Source organism: Sinocyclocheilus anshuiensis, unplaced genomic scaffold (genome assembly GCF_001515605.1).
Source record: "Sinocyclocheilus anshuiensis isolate Anshui unplaced genomic scaffold, SAMN03320099.WGS_v1.1 scaffold519, whole genome shotgun sequence".
In the NCBI taxonomy this organism is placed as follows: Eukaryota; Metazoa; Chordata; class Actinopteri; order Cypriniformes; family Cyprinidae; genus Sinocyclocheilus; species Sinocyclocheilus anshuiensis.
This window is the reverse complement of record NW_015549637.1, coordinates 175,015-181,900: the sequence shown is the minus strand read 5'-3', so window position 1 is coordinate 181,900 and position 6,886 is coordinate 175,015. Positions and strand designations below refer to the sequence as shown.

Here is a 6,886-nt window from a genome sequence, read left to right as displayed (position 1 = left end):
GCTTTCCAGTCCAACGGAGTCATCATAGATAGCCATTTGAGCTTGTACATGGGGATTCAATCCTTGCCGGTAAGAGCTAATTAGGGCCACCTCATTCCACCCGCTAGTCGCCGCCAGCGTTCTGAACCGCAGTGTGTAGTCGTGAATGGATGACGTGCCTTGGCGCAGCCGCAGTAACTGGTCGGACACCGAAAGCACTCCTGCAGTGTGGCCAAAGACTTCTTTGAAATGGTTAGTGAAAGCATCATATGAATTTATTATGGCATTTTTTGCGTTCCATATGGCCTTAGCCCACAACAGCGCTCTTCCATTAAGAAGTGATATCAGGAATGCTACCTTAGTGCATTCGGTGGAAAATTTCTGCGGCTGCATCTCGATGAACAAGGCCACTTGCAGGAGGTGTTGATGTCGTGTGAAGCATCTCCACAACATTATGAAAAATACCACTGTATTTGAAGGATACAACTTGAAGAAAACGGTAATTTGCATGTTTTCTTTTTAAAATAAGCTACTTCGTCAGTGACGCACAGAGTCAGACAATTCTATTTACACTGCAATAAATATAGGCTAAAAATAGCTAAAAGATGTTCACCTTATCAGCAAAACTGCATAAATTTAATTTGATTTGAATTGTTTAAAACAACTGAAATACTATTTGGCCAGTGGAAAAGAATGAGATCAAATCTATTCTACAATATTTATCTGAGAACTATTTTAAAAACAGTTTTGTTTTTATGGATTTTGATATATTTATGCTAAAACATAACAAGGATACTGGATGCTTTTTATCAATTAAAATTAATGTGTATGGCACAAATGGCACTTATAGTCCGTATTTCATATTTCCTTAATGTGTAACGGTGTTAAACATGGTGTCACGTGGATGGGAATATGCATGGAAATGATATGCAGATGAGGTTATGCATAGTAAAACTAGGCCGTTCTAAGCTCCATATATGGTGATTTCGGGGAGGAGTCGGGGTGGAGATGCACATACGCACAATCTTTTATTTATAAAGGGATTTTTGCGCAGGTTCTGGCATACGCATGGTTTTATAAATCTGAAAACTTTTGTGCGTACGCAAAATCTAGCTTTTGTGCATACGTACACTTTTAGGATGAAATCTACGGAGAGTTTTATAAATGAGACCCCAGCACTGTTACAGAGCAAATAAAAACTACTCAAGTGTCACCCAGAGAGGGTGCGACTGTTGAAAGTAGATATATAAGAGTCATTTGAGAAAGAATTGTGATGAGTTTCCCTCCATCCACCCGTCCAGAGCAGCTGACCGAACGCTCGTCTGTGGTCATGTGACTGTCCTTGTGTCGTCTAACGAGGCCGTTCATAACGAGCGTGTGTGACGGGACAGATGGCGTCTCTAGCTGAGCCGTGACTTTACTCAAGGAGACGGCCTGAGGAGGAACCATTCCCAGAGAGATTCAGCTGACTCACACACACACACACACACACACACACACACACACAGACACACACGCACACGCACACGCACACGCACACGCACACACAAAAATCAGTTACGTTTACTTCACTTATTTAGACTCCCTCTCTGGAATACTTCAACTACAGCCTGCGTTGAAAAAACGTTGGTCTATGCGTTTTAGCATAAGACATTTTAAAACTTTTATAAAAGTTCTGTGGAATTTAACACGGTAAACCAAAATAAAATCTTTGTCAAGCTGGAACCTAAAAGGCAAGACATTAACAAATAACTGTCTCAAAGGACGGGGTGCCATTTTTACATATTGCAAAGCAATTTAGAAATATGGTTCCTTCAGGAAAACATTCAGACATTTCACAGCACATGATGTTTTTTTTAAATTAATAAACAATTAGCAAGATTGTATTAAACAACAATGGGCCACACATAATAAATACTGCAGTGCTATTCCATAAATTGGAGCCAAAATATAATCTCACTTTGTTACCAAACAAAAAATTAATAACACGGGCTTACCAAATATTACCTAAAATTTCATGACACTTTTAACACATATGGTGTTATTGGATTATCTCCTGAACAGTTTTTCTTGATGTAGCTATTAAAGGTATATGTTCAAATGTTATATTAAGATATTTTTACAGTCAGGTGTAAATGCAAAAAAAGATGCTGAGAAACTCGTCAAGATCACGCTCACACACACACACACACACACACACTCTATCTGCTTCACAGTGAATGTGACGGCGGTCATTCACATGTTGACTTACAAGCTGCACACGAGCGTCACCAGATCACACGGCGCACGAGAGCACAAGTCTGTTTTCACGAGTGCAGACGCTACTACCTAGAGTTTGTACTTGACTAACTGGGGCCCAGGTCAGGAACCGACCATCTGCTAGCCGCCTAACGTCACAGAAGTCAGTTAATTCTCAATACATAGAGATTCTTTCACCTAGATATCACACTATACAGACTGTGTAAATGTCACAAACTGCTTTTATAAAACGGTTCTCATTTCTGTTGTTCAAAATAAATAAATAAAATGAATTAAAAATAGCTTGCATTACTGTTTTTTTTAATAAATAAACACTACTCAGTACGATTTTTCAAAATACATACATAAATAGTCCTGATTACTAATAAATAATAAAATAACTGAATCAAATTTCTTTACTGTTCAAAATAAATAAATAAATACATAACAGTTACTGTTAAATTAAAATAAATATATAATTAAAATAAATAACATACAAGTTTACTGTTATTCAAAGTAAACGGATGAATTAATAAATAAATAAACCTTTATCAGTACTGTACTTTTCAAAATAAATAAAAATAGATCTTATTGCTGTTACTTAAATAAATAAATAATAAAATAACTGGATAAAATTATCTTTACTCTTAGTTACAATAAATAAATAATATTTTTCATTACTGTTATTTAAAATAAATACATAAATAATTAAATAGCAGTTCTCTTAACAGTTATTAAATAAATAAATAAATACCATTACTGTTATGTAAAATAAGTAAAGTATTACTGTTTTTCAAATAAACAAATAAATAAACAATTATCTTTAATGTTTATGCATTTTACTTCAAAGAAGTAAATAAAGAATAATTTAATTAAATAAATAATTCTATAATTATATAAAATAATTAATTCTTGTTACTATTATTTAAAATAAATGAATAAATTGCATTTATGTTTACTCATTCTAAATAAATAAATACAATTATATTATGTATAAACAAATATATATTACTTAAATGTTTAGGTACGTATAAATCTGCTGACACTACGATTCATTTGTGCCCGCTATAAATGTAATTTATTTTACAATATTTCAGAAAAAAGCAATAATTTCCCAAAAGATGATTCCAAATGAGTAGAAATGTCACAAGCTGCTCTCAGGTGACGGCATTGAAACACTACATTTTAATACATTACAGCAGTTAAATTACACATATGATACCAGTGAAGTAAATCAATGTAAAAAGAGGGAGGTTGACGTGTCAATGCAGCAGATCTGTGATTCATCTGATGACAGAGCGACCGGAGGAAAACACACGAAAACAAGAGCACTGTGTCGGCCAAACGCTGCAAACTGACCCACTTTTGGAAAGGAGAGCGGATCCTTTAATCCAGAGCAGGATCATGATGGAGGGCCAAGAGCATGCTGGGATACTGGAGGAACAGGCCAAAGCCAAAGTCACGGCAGGCTGTGGAGTAAAGCCTCCATCTGCTGAACACAGACGTGGCTGACGAGGGCTTTTCAAGGACTAGTGTGACTAACATTCATAAACACACACATACAGGCGAGTGTATGTCCACTCGTTAGGGAGCGATGCTGCTGACTGATGAGCGTTCACAGCCACAAACCACTATCATCTACAGTCCAGAACATTACAACACTACATTACTCTGTTATGAACTATTGCTTACAAAGCATAAGGGTGAAAAATAAAAATAAAAATAAAAATAAAAATATTCCTTACTGGAATAAGTGATCTTTTGTACAGAACAGGAAATTATACTAAAAATATTTATTTAAATAATGGGAAATTAATAAGAATGAATAAAAATAAATGTCCCTATGCAAGAAAAAAAAAAAAAACAGGCTTAATTTTCTTTGCATAAAATATGATTACCTTTTTTTTTTATACGTAGAAATGCATAGAAATATGGCCTGTTACAATTCTATTTTAAAATTCTATTAAAAACTTCATTTATAATTATATATACAAAATAATATTCTTATTTATTTTTTTACAAATTCTAATAAAAACTTCATTTATAATTATATATAAAATATGTTTATATAAAACATAATATTTATTTATGCATTTTATATTCTTAATTAATTCAATAATTCTAATAATCCTAATCATAATCCTTAATGGTCATAAAAACAGGCTTCATTTCGGCACAGAAGTCAGTTAATTCTCAATACATAGAGATTCTTTCACCTAGATATCACACTATACAGACTGTGTCTGTTCCCCGAACTAGACAATACAAAAAAACGTCCAAAACAATTTAATTGATGTTCAACAAATAAAAAACATATATAATACAGATAAACACATGATAAAGCTTGGCTTAATGAATATTAGATCCCTCCTTTACGATTAACGAATAACAGTCCGACACAGAGCAGCCTGAAGAATGGAGCGCAGCTGGAAGAAAACAAAACTAGAGGTAATTATACTAAAAATATTTATTTAAATAATGGGAAATTAATAAGAATGAATAAAAATAAATGTCCCTATGCAAGAAAAAAAAAAAAAACAGGCTTAATTTTCTTTGCATAAAATATGATTACCTTTTTTTTTTATACGTAGAAATGCATAGAAATATGGCCTGTTACAATTCTATTTTAAAATTCTATTAAAAACTTCATTTATAATTATATATACAAAATAATATTCTTATTTATTTTTTTACAAATTCTAATAAAAACTTCATTTATAATTATATATAAAATATGTTTATATAAAACATAATATTTATTTATGCATTTTATATTCTTAATTAATTCAATAATTCTAATAATCCTAATCATAATCCTTAATGGTCATAAAAACAGGCTTCATTTTATTTGCACAAAATATGATTGCTTATATTTTTGTTATGACATTGCAGCGAAATATGACCTGAACATTTTTACAGTCATATTTTTGGCCAGTACAACAAATTCTAATAAGAACTTAATTTATAATTATATAATAATATATTCACATATAAGATATATTTTATTTATTTATTTATTTACTATTCTAATAAAAACTTAATTTATAATTATATATAAATACATTTATATACAACAATATTTATGCACCTTATTTTATTTTATTTATTCATTCAATAATCCTAATTATAATCCTTAATTTTCATAAAGGCACAATATTAATTGATATTTCTTTATGCATTACAGTAATGAGAATATAGCACAAAATATGATTGCTTTTTTTATGAATTTGTGGTGAAATATGCCTGAGAATTTCTTCAGGCCATATTTCATGAGATTCAGAGCCTAATAATAATTTCGGCTGCAATGTGCCAAAAGCCAAAGGTAAAAGGCATGAGAGAGATGTATGCATTTTATTTCATTTAAACTATTTATTTTATTTATGCATATTTGTCAATACTTTAAAACAGGCTTCAATTCCATTGTACAAAATATGATTGCTTTTTTTTTTTCTTCTTCTTGTGATTTTGGGGTGAAATAAGGCCTGAGAATGTCCTGAGAGGTTCTGAGATTCACTCAAATGGCCTGACAGTAATGTGCCTGTAATAATGTAATAATGACTGTACAGTAAGACTCCGGAGCGCTGTGAGACGAATCTGATCGACAGGAACATCATCAGCTGCACAATTCAGAGCAAAAAGCCATTCAACATCACTCCTGAACATCAGACACACAGCCGGACAGTGCAGGAAATACAGCGCATTTCAGCTGCTATTGGTCAAAAATCAAAGTAATCAAGGGTTATTTTTTTGTGAATGATTAATTACTACAAATTGACTAAGAAAATGATTCACAAATGAATCATTCAGAATGATTTGCGAAGTGGTTTGAACGATTCATTAACACAAACTGACTAAAGAGCGATTCACAAGTGAATCATAAGTGGTTTGAACGATTCATTAACACAAACTGGCTAAAGAGCAATTCTCAGATGAAGTGTAAAGTGAAGCTGACCTCGTACGATGATGGTGGTGGATTTCTTGGCCGGGTTGCCCACGTTGTTGCTGGCGACGCAGCTGTAGACGCCGGCGTCCTCGGAGGCGATGGAGGGCAGCGTGAGCGTCCCGTCCTTCATCAGGCTCTTCTGCGGCAGAGATCCGGAGCTGAGGGTCCAGTTCAGGCTCGGAGCCGGCTCTCCTCCGGTGCTGATGCAGACCAGAGAAACCGTCTGACCCGGATTCACCACGATCGGATCCTCCACCAGCAGCTTGATGGAGGCGGGAGCTGAGAAACACAGCCGACACCGCCGTTCATGACCTCTACTTTACAAGTGCGTCAACTAAAACTACGATTCAAAAAGAAATGAAATACATGCTAATTGAAATTAAATGAAGTACTAAAACTAATCAATAAAAATACAAATGATATAGACATTAAAAAATGAATTAAAAAAACCAACAAAATTACTAAAACTTTTACTAAAATAAAAGTGAAAACAGAAAATATAAAAATAAAATCTAATTCAAAATATTAACATAAATTATAATATTAAAATAGTTTTAGTTTTTTTAGTCTTTTTAAAATTCTATAGAGCAGAAATAAAATGTATGATAGATGAAATGTTTAAACTTAAAAAAAAAACTTAAATTAATATATTGTCTTGGAAATAAAGAAACAATGAAATAAAATAAGTTTAAGCTGAAGTATTAAAATCACACACACACACATACT

The 6,886-nt window shown here is 32.7% G+C and overlaps 1 pseudogene; it reads right to left on the bottom strand.

Annotated features, from left to right (window-relative positions):
* Positions 1-6,886, bottom strand: part of LOC107659788 (MAM domain-containing glycosylphosphatidylinositol anchor protein 2-like) — a 178,093-nt pseudogene that overhangs the window by 54,029 nt on the left and 117,178 nt on the right.